We start from the raw sequence: 14,203 nt of genomic DNA, 5'->3' as shown, positions 1-14,203 counted from the left end.
TCACTAGATGCTTGCTGATGTGGGAAAGGGCTAGGATAGGATCTGAAGGGTCAACTGGCATAGGAGAACATGCTGCACAACCCAGATTCACTGGCTATGGAAAGTTTATGAGAATACCACTACCACAGTGGCTGACTCCTGCTTGTGGCAGGTCGCCTTTGACCATATCAGGCCAACCCTGCATTTTGACACTTCCATTCATTGTGGCATTTTTGAGCTGGGACTGGCTTGTGCCAGCCAGGATGCCATGGGATGGCAGAGTGCAGGATAAGGGGCAGATGAGGTCAAGAGGGGGCAGGGGCTTTCCCCAGGCCAGGAGGAGGACCACAAACAGTGCCAAGGTTCCTCCACCCATACCCGACCCCAGGGTAGTTTGCAAAGCCGCACAGTTGAGTCAGAAAATACTTCCAGTTTCTTCACATTTGCATTTCTATCCCTGGACTTCAGCTCAGTGGTTTCAGAGCAAAAAGGCCCAGTCTGCTCCCTGCCCTCTAGTTTCCCTTTGCACAGACCCCCACGGTGACCCCTCAGACCTCATGTAGATTCCAGCATCTTGGTTTGGGATGGTGTTTCTGAGAAATGTTTTTCCTAGTCCCACAGCCTTTAGCAGAAGCAGTCAGTGGCAGGCTCTCAGTGTGCCATGGCTATCTCATTTCTCTCCTTTACAGCACATCTGGCAGGAGGATCCGGGTGCCACGGTGTGATTGTGTCAGCCCAAGAATGGCAGTGAGTATCAGACATTTCCTTTTCACAAGGGAGGGGAAATAAAACAAAGAAACAAATCAAAGATACTGCCTCAGTGAAGGCAAATCCTGTCCACTTCTAACGGAAAAGTCTGCTAGACCTCATGCTTCTTCAGTAGCCAGATGGAGAAGGGGACAAGGCAGACGAGTGACAGCCAGGTCTCAAAAGCCCACCCACTTGTGAGGCCCATTCCCAGGCAGAATCATTGCCAATCAGAAGCAAACTACTCTATAATTAAAGCATTGTATGAGCAAAAGGATGTCTGGGGCTTTTGCTTAATTGATAGACATGGCAGAGAAGCACAGACACACAGACGGAGGGGCTTAGGCAACAATTGCTGAAATCAGTGAGGGTTTTGCACAGAGTTAATCCTGGGCAGGAGCAGAGCTAGGGCAGGTGTAGAGGCACTAGCAATCCTCCAGCCAAGCCCTGCTGTATCTTAGCCCAGGAGAGTGTATATACCTCCTCCTTCCACACACCCAGGGCAGGTAGGGGCACAGCCAGGCCCTTAGGGATCTCATTCCCAAAAGAGGAGCTCCACATGTTTTGTCACCATGGATCATGCAAGTTTGGGCCATGCCCCATGGCTTCTGCTGCTCTGGCTCCTGCCCCACTGCCTGGCTCGCACGCTGCCTTGAGAAGCTCTTCCTGGAGCATGGGCCTTGTAAAGTTCCCCACTGAGGAGTCCTCCTCTTTTCTTCCTCTTGCTCTTTCTCAGAAGATGGGTCTTGTCTCAGTGTTTGGCCACAATGTTAGACAACGTCTCTTAACTGTCCTGTTCCTCATGCTCAGGAAATCCTCTTTTGCTGCTTAAACCAGAAAGAGAGTGCTGTGGTTATCCAGTCTGGTCTCCATAACCTGGTTCATTTGGCCTCCCAGCACTGAGCCCTTCTTGAACAAAGATAATATCTCTGAGCAGAATCTTGTTTAAGAAGTGCAGTGTGATAAGTAAAGTCCATCCCTGATGCCAAGCACATAGATGGTACAATCTCACCCCACAGAGCAGAAATTCGATATACAATTGTTGTATTTGGATCTTGAAACAAATAATGCATAGTCATTTACAGAACAAAACCACCCACACCTCAGTTATATTTCATCATTAGTGTATTGCAGCATTTCAGATTTTTTTTTATTTGAAGTTAGCAATAATCTAGAAGGAAAATGCAGAAGCAGGTTTAGAAATAATTTCTGAGTTTAATCAGAACCTTAGAGATAAGGAAGTGACTACATTAGTTTTTAGGGCTGTCTTTGGCTACAGCATCATTTCCTATTATGAGCTAATCCAGAGTGGCACAACATCAGTGGGAAACAGACTCAGGTTTTGGGACTGTTTGCAAATCCCAAGACCCCCCAGTAACCATATTTTACACCCAACCCTGCAGGCAAGGGTAACTGAGGTTCTTGCTAATATTGTTTGGGGCCTATTAGAACTAAATGACACTGAATAACTGGTGTTCATATATATGTATATTTGGCAGGCTTATTTTTTAGAACAATTTGGTTTCAGTGGAAAGAAGGTATGTAGCTAGTTTTGTTATTATCTGTTAAAATGCAACAGTATCAAAGGACAAAGATATCACTTGAGAACATTTTTAAGGAAAAGAAAGGACAAGAATAAAAGGATAAGAGTAGATAGTGGACAGGAAAGATCAGTGGATCAAGCAACAAGACTCAGTTGCTGAAATTTCGATGTCCATTGGCCAGGTGATGGCCGCAGTCTTGGTCCTTCGGGATATGGGGGAAGCCCACAGAAGTTCAAGGGGTTAATAAAAGCTCAGCTTCAAGTACCTCCCCTGGAAAGGGGAGCTCTACACCGCGTTGCACACTGTGGATCGTGACCGGTCCTCTCCGAAGCTGCCCCTAAAAGTGAGTCTGGCTCCCCGGGGGTCTTTGATGGTTCCTGAGTGCCCCTAAGACCCGGCAGCCGCTTCTCAGCCAGCCCAGTTCAGCCCCGCCAGAAGGGATGAGAACCTTCAGACCCATGTGAATGTCAATGTCTCCATACCTCCCGGCAGGGCAGATTTACACCTGAACCACTTGTGTAAGAGAGGACATTGTCATGATAAAAAGCATTATCCCACCTCTGCAGGATGTGTTTCCTATCGGCATTTCCCCCATCTGGCTCGAAACCCAGCTTGTTGCTAAACAAGGGCCGGTTTGTCTTGGTTATCCTCTGGAGGTGGGAGCGCACCCCCCTCTGCACCTGGGCTGTTCTTGTGCAGATCAGAGGTTTTGCCACCAGACACACAAAAACCCTCTTCTCCCCTTCAGCTGGGGTGTGTAAACCTGGCTCAGCAAAGCACCCTGCTGCTTTTGCAACTGGCTGATTGTTCGAGTCATTAACACTTCAGTCCCTCACACCATCGTCCTCTTGAAATCTCCTCCAGCATCACCTGCCACAGTGTGCTGTCTGTGCACCATCAGCTGGGCAACACTGAGCTACTTCAGCGGAAGACTATTAATCCATCTCAGACTATTAAATCCTTCGACTTGATGACAAGACCAAATAAACTGGGACTGGAAAAAGAAGACACTCTCCCTCTTGGGGAGTCTCCAAAGAGGGCCGAGCAAAAGAAGGATGTGTATCAGCAGTCTTCTGCAAATATCAGGGCCCTTAGAGGATGTGGATGTACCATATATTCCCCTTTCTTCCCATGAGTCCTTCCAAGACTGAGCCTATCAGATTGGCCATGATAATGGACTACCTTCTCCCTGCTCTGCTCTTCATGCAAAATGTTCTAGCACCAGAAAGGTACCACTGTGATTATCTTCTCTGATCTCCCTCATTACGTGGTTCAGTGGACCTCCTGGAAGTCATCTATCTTTAACAAAACCACCATGAATGTTAATTTTCTTATGAAGGAAAAATCACTTCAATCATATTTGAAGTCATTGATGTCAAATCACTCTTATACTCACAATAAAAAAAATGCATCTTATTTTTGTCTGAGTTTCCTCACTTTCAGCTACCATGCAGTTTTTCCATTCATCTAGAACAAAAAGCATTTGGCCATCAATCTGTCCTCATCCAGGCAATGGTGAGCAGTGAGCAGTCTTGTTCTCAGGGGTGTAATGAGACCAGATTCTTTCCAATGAACCAAACAGGCCCCGGAGACCTTCTCGTGTTCTGCCACTTCTGTTCCTAGATCTGTGACCTCATGTTAGTCACACATTGAGGCACACGTGGTTTATTTACACCCAGCTAAACCACTGCTCCTCCTATGACCACAAGCATTCCCTGTCATCACCTCCACATGTCATCATGTCATGGGTCCTCCTTCCATAGCATCAATAATATGTTCAGTAAAACCCCAGCTGGTGGATAATGATGTGTACCTGTACTTACAATTAATCCCCAGCATTATTGCAGAAAAATCTGATGCTGCTTAGGCAAACGAGAACCAAGAAAATAGGTGTTACATACAGTATGGGTTTGTTGTTTGGAAAGAAGTGATGGCAGAAAAGACATGAGACAAAGAAGCAGGTTGAACGCCAGATCCTTGGGACACTCTGACCTTTGCTGGCCCATCTGATCTCTCTTTAATGACGAGAAAGGGAAGATCTTGCTTTCTTGGAGGTAGAAATCTGTCAGGGCTAAGCCTGAAACCTGCTCCCCAAACAGCCTTCCCTCAGGACATTTCCAACAGACTAGACCAACTTGGGTGAGGAGACTGCCTAGTGAGCTCTCCCCTGGCTTCTGAGGCTGGGCACGCCATTGCAGATGGAAGGTAAAGTCATCCAAGTTGCTGAAATGTCTCTCCTGCACCTTACAGCATGTGGGGAGGCTGGCAGAAATGGCAAGCAGATCGTGAGGGAGGGGGGAGTGTACTAGTGCATCGTGACAGGAATAGAAATTGCATTGCACCAAGCTTTGATGTCTCCAATAATAAGCTCTTAGAAAGAGTTTTATGGATTTCCTTCCCACTACTGTCACGCAACTAGATTAGATTTTGCTTACAGTCAATCTGACCAAGGCTTCACCAAAACCTAGGACTCTGAGCAGGATATGCTGGAAGTTTGTTAGTGTGAGTTGTACTTCAGTAAAGCTGAATGTTGCATAAAGCAGCTTTTTTTTCTGACCAGCACTGAATCTGAATGAACTCCTCTTTTGACTGAGCTTTCATTCCCTGGAAACTAAGACCTTTCGTCCGTTTTTAAAAGGAACTTATTTCTTGTCTCACTGAAAGTGAAATCAGAGCTGATTATTTATGCTGACTTTGGTGCTGTGCTGTGAACAGGAGATGTCTTTTAATGTAGCTCAAACTTCTTTTAAAAGTGTATCTAAGGAATAAAAGTGAATGATGAGGTTGTTCTTATGTATTCTTAGTGTTGCCAAGGAAACCATTTCCTGCCTGTATTTATCCCAATTCATCTCTGTTTTTTCAACAAGGGGAGGTAAAATTTCCAAAATAAATAGGCAATTCTCTGAAATTGAAGGTACTTATTAATGAGACAGGGTATCCCCAAGATACACAGCATGGGATCTGGTACTTTTCCAGTCAAGGTCACTAGTTGAAATACATCCCAAATCAAGAGCTTCTGGGGGGGAAAAATGATATAATGAAGAGATAGTCTGTATGGCTGTGTTTAACCCATCTAGGACAGGGCTGTATCTGGGGGGGAAAAGACATATTAGTCAGTATCATGTGCATCTGGCCCTTGAAGTGTGTTCCCACCTCACAACTCTCTCTCAAATGGGATCTCCCTTTATGGAGGTCTGGAGTTCCACCACGTCCTGGATTTAAAAAATACCTCGGTCACTGATTTGAATACAAACTCCATGCAGATGTGATGGGCTGGTGTCTGGCATGCAGCACATCATAATGCACAGTGAGAAAGAAGAAGCATGAGGATCAGAATGCTGCTGCCCATACTTGTCACACATGGTCCTTAGGACCACCAGGGGACAGTTCTGGAAGCCAAAATTCATGGTGATGGGGCCAGCAGGAGAGAAAAGGTTGCCCTTTTTGTTCAGGTATTCATATCTTCCCTACATTGTTTTCCATTTTGTGGTTTTAAACATTACTTATCATGTCAGAGCAAAAATTCAGTGGAAAACCCTAACTGATAAGATTATATGCAAATACGTTGAAATTGGAGCATATTGCTAGAGATACATGCTGTGGATCCTGTAGGTGTGTTTGGCCTGTAGCTGTTGAACTGGAGAGTGCTGGTTAGGTTGAAACCCTAACCCTGTGAAAGCCAGAGGCTTTCTTTCTTCCAGTGACTCCAGTGGGGTGGGGATGAAGCTCCTCAAGTTTGGTGCCTGATCACTTCCACTGACATGAGAAGGAGGTGACTGGCATGGGTTTTCACTGTGCCTGGCCAATGGATTTTTCTGGAGACAGGAAGTGACAAGGGGAGTGCATGTGATGAAAGTTTGGGTAGGAGCTGGGCCTCCATTTGAGCACCCAGAACATCCTTCTTCCTGGGAAGACAGCTGAAGGGGTGCTCTGAAAAACTGGCTCTCTTTGGCAGGAGCCTTCTCTGTTTCTGAGAGAGTTTATTTCCTTTATCCCTCCTTTCCTTACCAGCAAACTTAAGACTAGTCTCCTTAGTCTCCTTGAGGTAAAAGAGGGGCAGTAAGGGAATCAAATGGACAGCTATTAAACCAATCTAAATGAAGGAAGTAAAGGAGCCTTCTGGAGACAGGCTATCCATCTGTGGAATGTCACAGGCTGAGTTAAATTATGCAGCCTCACCACACCCCTGCATGTGAGATAGCTCTGAGGAATAGCTAAGCACATATTTAAACCCAAAACAAAAGCAAACACCTGAAGATGCTCTAAATTCTGGGCAGGGAAGATAGGCCAAGGGTGGAGTTGCCTATGCATTTTAGGAATTTCTGGTCAGACTAACTATGAAAGGGAACATGCAGGGCACTAAACCCTGCACCTCATCTTGAGTACAGGCAGCAGAAGGGGAAGGAACAGGGAAGCAAGACATGGAAGCAGACCTGTAGGATTCAGACCAGAAACTGTAACAGCCTGCATAGCTGCAATGGCTCAGGGTGACAAAAAACATGAAGCTTCTCAGTCCATGAAGCCACCTGGGTCAAAACAGGGTAAGGACTCAGCAACTTCATCTTATTTTGAAGGAGATCACGGTTGACAGCTACACCACAGCCACGGCTTTTGGAGCCCTAATCTGCACTGCCACTCTGCTTATCATCTCTGCTTAATGCCCAGTACCTGAGGGCAGACCAGAAGTACTTGTCTCCTGGAATGCAGGAGACATTTCCGGCTTACATCCTGAAGTGTAAGCAGGGAATGGGGCATGGAGGCATGCCAGTCTGGGTTGCCTCAGCACTACTTGCTGGATCCCAGGAAAGTGCCTCCACAGATGTCTACGGGCTTAAGGCCAGGCTGGGAGCCTGGACCTGGCCTAGCACCAAGCCAGCATCAGGAGAGAGACAGGCAGAGAGCAGCAGGGCTCCGGGGTTGAGTGAGAGGCAGCAAAACAGGAGGATTGGGCACTGGAGCTGGACCCAGGTAAGTACCAAACATTGCCAGACAGAGAAAAGCTGAGAATCATCATGCAGGCAATCCTTGGAGAGGAAGCCCAACACATCCTGAACCCTCACTGTGTCTTAGACAAAGCCAAGTATTTATTTTCTCATAAGTAAATACAACTGACCAAACTTTTTGATATTTTGCACCTCCTACCTACCATCACCTGCACAATATTCAAGGCTCTTAGCTATTTGGATCTAAAACACTGCTCGTAAAACTAAGTTTGACCCAGCTATAACAGTGACTTTGGTCCCAGCTGTTTATACTAAGGAACTCATTACAGCATAAGCATTTTGAGTATATAATATTGAACCATTAAAAGGGATTTTGTTTTGTGGTATTTAGAGTAGTTCTTAAATCAAGACCTAGTCTGTCCCTTGACAGTATTATCACTGCAACTTTCTGATGTTCGGTCGATGGAAGGATGGAGGGATCATTACAGCTTCTTGCCAACATGAAGTATGATGCAGTTAATTAAAGAAACATAAAGTTGAAATGCAATGTTAAAGATCACCTCTGTGCCTCTGAATGCACACTGGCATTATATCAGTTGGGTAATGATGGGATCATTTTGTTCACCATTTTAAGTTGAGGTTTATACAGTCCATTATAGGATGGAAATTGCACCTTACGATTTAGTTGAAGATGATGTTAGACTGTATGGTCTATAATTTAGGTCATATTTCAAATATTTTTTTTATTTGATGAGTCTGAAGTATGAACTTGAATGGTCAGACTTTGAGCCTTCTTAAGCTTAGGGTGTTTAAAAACTGGAGATTCCAGAGGAGAGGCTCATAGTCTTGCTACCCCTTTGCTGCTCTGTGCTCATCCTATAGCTGGTAAAACATCTCTCCAGGGGGACATTTGCACAGGTCCTCATGACAGCATCACCCAGGCAAGAGTTGAGGAACATAAGACAGGAAGCCTGAGAACTGGTGTGTCTCCTGCTCACTTCCATGCTGCTGAGGGAAAGCCATTAGGAAAACTATGGACTTTAAATGAGCAAAGGTGCTGTGTTGTTAGCCCTGATAAAACACACATCTACAGAAAGACAGGTGACTATATCCAGAGCATCAGTGGTTAAACACAAAATATTCCAAGAAACAAAAAAAAATTCATTCACTTTTCTTCTGTTCCGCAAATTTGAAGTTCCCTTTGAATAATAACAAAACTTTTTTGATTTCATGTTTACCAGATTGTGTATAATAACACCAGGAAAGATCAAAACCTGGGCAAGCCAGGCCATGATGCTGCGTCAGAGTAAGAATCACTGAAAATGGGAATGTTTCCAAGAAGGGAATGGGCTGCATCATTCATTCCTGACAGAGTTATGCAGCTGTTACTTAAGCCAGTCCTTGTAATGCCACAGTTCCCTGATAGTATCGGGAACTACATGGACATTTGTCAAAACAGGATGACATCTAAAGATAGCATTGAACTTAAGGGAAAGGAATTTTAAAGAAAACAAATCACCATGGTTACCATGTAGGGTGAGAAAAGTTCCCTGAGAGTAGAAACATGACTTAGGTGACCTTTGCTGAGACAGGCTCCTGAGACAGCACTAAGCTGTGCAGAGCCAGCAAGAGGAAAACAAGGGAGTCTGAGCAACAAGTGAAGATATTTTAATGTTCAAAGTGGTACAGTGCAGCTGCTGCAGTCACACCCCCCTGCAGAGCCCAATGGCTTGGCCCGGGGCTCAATGATTTGTAGCTGAAGCAGTTGGAGCCTACATGCTGCTGCAGCACTGGCAGCAAGGTGAACATGCCAAAACCTCCACAGCATAGCCAAGCACCACTATCAACCCATCCAAACACCCTGGCTAAGCCACAGGCCAGACCTGTGATCCAGCAATGGGCTGAAACCAGCACTAGGGTGCCTAGTGCCAAGCCAAATGCCACATGTTGCAAAGCTTTGATAAATCAGGTCTGGCTACTCACACTTGTTTAAAATCATTGGTGGGTTAACCTTGTACAGGCGTGCTGGGTGCTGGAAGAGGCTCTGATTGCTCGTGCTGCTCTGCCTCTGTGCTGCATCACATCCTCCCAGGAGCCGTGGAAAGACAGCATAAAGTCAGTGGCTAATCTGATAGCAGTCGCGTGCCTGCTCTTGCCCAGCACCTGTGGAATTACAGCATGGGTTTATAAAAGAGCTTAGGGCTTCCTGTGGCTTGATCTGAGAAGCTGGCAAAGGCCAGAGCTTGCTTACCTGTGCACCTGGACAATGACAAAGTAAATTGCAACCCCTCTGCACCCCTTGAAGCAGCAGCTGGGATAAGCACCTCAACTCTTATCAAATCCTCTGCACTGGCCAGTGTCCATGGAAGAGTGCTGACTCTTTTGTTACAGCTGCACAGCAGCCTCTCACTCAGCCCTTGACTGGCACAGAACATTATGGCAGGAGCATCTCATGCCTTTCACAGTTGCTCTGCTTCCTCCTGCTGCCAGCAGAGCTGCTCTGGTTTGTGCCTTCTATGGTGTTTTGGTGACCCCAGGTCTAACCTGGAGGAGAGCTCCTGCTTCACTGCTCAGCCTGAGAAGAGATGTAACATCTCACTACAGCCCTTTGAGCATCTCAGCTACCACCAGGCAAACAGCCAACCCATAAAGGTTTCTGGCACAGGTGCAAGCTGGCTGTGCTATTGGAGTAGAAAAAAACATAAAACCCCAATTTGTCTACCCAGGCAATTCAAAAGAAGTTCTTGGTCTTCTCTTCCCTATCTCTTGCATGCCTCTATTTCAAAACTCACAAGCACACAGTTATCCAGGTATTCACCTTCCTCCACCATGTGAAATGCTGAGACCCAAGCCAGGATATGGATGTGGAAGCTACTGGTAATATATGTTCCTGAAATTCTTCTGAGCTACAAGGCCAAGAAAGTTCTGCTTTGGTGACTTCAAAGAGAAAGTTTGCATGAATCCTATAGCTCCTAAAGTTTTTATTAGATATTTTTGGGTGGAGTGGCCTTCTCTCCCTTAGGCACTTAGTGGCAAGCTGTGTTAATATAGAATGGAGTTTCTGACAGTGTTTGCAACACTCGGGAAGGGACAAATTTCCATGAAATCATCACTTCCCTGCTGAACTCAGAATAGTGTGACATAGGCAAGCCATGATGAACTGATGAAAGTTTGTTCTGATGATGTAATCCCAACAGTGTTAGGTAACACTGAAGGTTGGCAATGCCATGAACACACAGATTTCGCAATCCTCCCTTTTCTACATTACTCATGTGCTTTAAGGTAAATGCAGCTGAAGTGGTCCTTTAATTTTATTAGAGTCTCATTTTTGCCCTCTTACTATTAAGCAACAGTATGTCATGAAAGTTGTAGTTTTACTATACTCAGATAACAGTTTCAAGAACAGGATGAATATGCAGCAGAGTGATAAAATTACTATATGGCCTAGCAAAGTTTACAATTGTCCCTCACACTCCAGCCAGTAGTGGGTTTTCCTGTGATGTGAAAGAATATAGTAGAGGTGCTTTAGACCTCTAAAAAGAACTGCAAGTCAGTGCTGTGACTTCTCTGGTACCCCACATCCTTTCTCCCAAATACAAAATCAGCATTTCAGCTATGTAGTCATTAACTTTACTTTTTTAAATCAACAGTTCAAAGCATCTGACTAAAATTCCCTTCAGCTTTCATTACCCACTCTTCTGACATCATCCTTTCAGTATCTCTCCAGCCATCACAGAGTCCAGCCAGAGAAGACTGAACAAATGCAGAAGCAGACAATTAATTTTCCCAGAATCTCTTCATCTGTTCCAAATAAATTAGACAGTAAAATGCAATGGGAAAGGACGTTTTAAATTCATTACACACTTTCAAGACCTGAATTAAAACTACAAATGGTTATACTGTGCAGCAGAACCAAATGCATGATTGAGGTTACAGATTTTATTGTTTACATTGGCCACTGTGTAACCTAAAGCAGCTGACTGTTTGTTTCCCTGAACCAGTTACATCAATTCATAAAGCACTGGGTATTTGGTTTTTCCTTTTTTTTTTAAAGAACTGTGTTGCAATACAGTTTTTAGCATGGAAATTTATCAGAAGTATTTACAGTTGGTTGAGAGTTCAAAGGGGCAAGATAGGAATTCAGATTAACTGGAAATCTAAACAAATGTAAAGGAAAATGAGGATCAGATTCCAAAAACCTTCTACTCTACACTGCAAGTCTAACAAATGGTCTTGATTTGTGTTGGTTGTTAAAGAAGTGTAAATTCCATGATAAATTGATGTAGCTCCTGGGATGAATAAAATCAATAATGTAATAACACTGAGTTAATACCAAGCTGACGTTGATTGAGAATGAGTATACAGAATTTGAGGTCTCCTTCCATGCACAAAGAGTTATTAGTAAATCAGAACCAGATTGGCAATTAAACCTTGTTATTTTAGGGCAGATGAATAAAATAATGTGTGATGAATACAGCAGACTGAGAGTAAAGCTAGTCAGTTCAAAACTGAGTGTTCAGAAGTCTATGATTCCGGAATGGGAGCATGTGAAGAAGTTAATAATGCCCTCAGAAGGCTTGCAGAAGCTGATAGTTTGTGCTGCATTTTTCCATAGCTGATTCTATATGGGCAAAGGCATGGGAGGCAAAAGATCTTTACTCCAAGGAATGGGGCTCCAGTTCACAAATTATTTTTTGCAATTTGTCTCCAATTTAGACATGTATTATTGTGTTCCCTTAGCATATGGTGAAACTGGTCAATGAATAGGCCTTCTCCAGCTCCTAATAGACTTGTTCCCTTTGCATGTCCAGTGTTCTTGCTACTTAAAATCTACCCCTGTCATGAGTGGAGAGTCAACACCAGGTGAGCATTAGGCCTTTCCAGATACAATGTGGAAAGCAACTGAGGGATTATGGGAGGAATATTTGATTGCTAATACACTAATTTATACTTCAAATCACAAGTAAGGCTTAGAGAATGATGGGTCATGAGAAAACAAACAGAAAACCCAAAATAAAATGACTGTGTGCAACAGAATGAGAAAATGAAGCCTTATTTCTTATGGTTTTTTCTCTGTCCCTCTATCCCTTTTCCTCTCTGACATCTGGTAAGACTTCTCTCTCAGGAGAAGTGACATTTTAATTATTCATTTTCCCAATTTCATGGAAATTTAATGCTACTTTGATACCACTGAGGCCTCTATACTTATCTGGAGTTGGGTATTAGCATAGAAGTCATCTGGAGGGATGAAGAGGCATATGCACATATGCAGGACACAAAATGTCATCTAGGTTTAAAAGAAAATATTCCTTTTATTATGATAAATGGAGTGCATTTGTTTTGAAGATGGGAAGGAGGGATGACTGCAGAAGCTCAGGGTACTGCTGGGTCTCAGCAATAGTAGATGTGGAGAGACTTCAGGAGCAGAGTGACAGTGGGAATGACTTGCCTGCGGATATGCAGAAGGACATCACAGAGCCAGACCTCAGGTTTTTCACTTCTACCCTCCACCCTGAAAAAATGAAAACAGCAATGTCTTTTCCTCTTGTTGTGAGACTTACGTATCAGTGGGGTAAACCCTCTGATAAAGTACTTAGACATCTATTCAGACAGATCATAATCTCATCTTCTAAAGAAAATCTCTTCTGGGCAAAGATTGTGTCACCGCTGCAATGTGCAGTTCTTTTGTTCCTGGGGCTTGCAGCAGCCTTGGACTCTCCATAATGGCTGTGCTGGGATTGGTGCTGAATGCATCACTGGTGGTAAATAATTACTTGACTAGTTAACAGACTCCTCAGACTGTCTCCTGTGTGTTTACAGCCTCCCCAGATGTATTGGACCAAAAGATTTCACAGGATGACCTCCTGAGCTTGCTTCCACTTGGTCCACTGCAAGTTTGGTCACCAGCTTCAGCAGAAACAGGAGATGAACCCTACATGCTCTCCAGGGCTTCTGTCAGATACCAGTGTCTTCTAAACGTCTGTATATAACTAAAGAGGCTGATAAGTAATGAGGGAGGGAAGATGTCAGACAGGAATGCCCTTGAAATAAGCTATTATAACAATACTATGTCGGGTTTAAGATAAGCACATCATCCTCAATTCTGTGTGAATGAACTGGGGCTATTTAGAAGCTCCATAACTCATTCAGCTTTTTTTTTCCTCTGAGTAAAGCACCAAACTCATTCATTATTGTTGGCTTCAGGGCTCTTGGGAACCACCTTCAAAGCTCTCCATCTTCAGCATGGACAGCTAATCGGGACAAATAATTTCAAACTGTTTAAGAAACAGCTTGACCCCCAGTACAATATAACTAAAGGTTAAAGGGACATCTTGGTGTGTATCTGTAGAGAATATAAATTGAGCTGTTTATCCCTTGTCTCTGGAGCCTGTGCAAGGTTCAAATTCAGTTTATAAGCTTATCACCAAAATTCATTTTATAGAGTACCTTAAACTCCCACTCAGCCCGATCAAAGCTTTTCCGACATAAAGTGAATGAGCTACAATGGGTTCCCTTGTTCAGTCAGCCAAGTCAATGTTCTTAATCAGTATAAAAACATCAGGAGTCAAATGGTGGTTTTTATTAAAATGTGTTTGATCAGCTTCCAAGGAGGTGACAGAGGTCTATGGAAAGAAGAATTCCTGCCTGCTCCTAGAAAATGCATGTGAGCCCTGTAAAAGCACTGGGCTCCAAGAAGACACCGTGGCTTGCTCATGACTGACCTCATTATCCTGGAAGCAGGGTGCACCCTCTCACCCCTCACTCTAATCCTCCTCCAGCCTGACCTCTTTTGAGTTGCCTGCTCCTGAAAACTCATTTATCTCAGTTCCTTCCACTGGATAATAATCAAGCCCCTGGGCTTTGCCAGGGATCAAAGAATGATTGTTCCAGTTGTCTCAAAATCTATTGCTTCTTTAGATGCTGTTACTGCTTATTCAGACAAAGTGACATTATGCTGGAAGTACACAGCAGCTGTGGATTAGAGACAGG

The 14,203-nt window shown here is 44.1% G+C and overlaps 1 long non-coding RNA gene across 1 annotated transcript in view; it reads right to left on the bottom strand.

The window, feature by feature from the left end:
• Positions 1-14,203, bottom strand: part of LOC130251292 (uncharacterized) — a 30,950-nt gene that overhangs the window by 2,782 nt on the left and 13,965 nt on the right. The window contains exon 4 of the long non-coding RNA XR_008840124.1: positions 9,197-12,725. This is a non-coding gene — a long non-coding RNA (uncharacterized LOC130251292). The remainder of the gene's footprint in view (positions 1-9,196; positions 12,726-14,203) is intronic.

Source organism: Oenanthe melanoleuca, chromosome 3 (assembly GCF_029582105.1).
Source record: "Oenanthe melanoleuca isolate GR-GAL-2019-014 chromosome 3, OMel1.0, whole genome shotgun sequence".
In the NCBI taxonomy this organism is placed as follows: Eukaryota; Metazoa; Chordata; class Aves; order Passeriformes; family Muscicapidae; genus Oenanthe; species Oenanthe melanoleuca.
The sequence above is the reverse complement of the archived record's forward strand: the minus strand, read 5'-3'. Positions and strand labels throughout refer to the sequence as shown.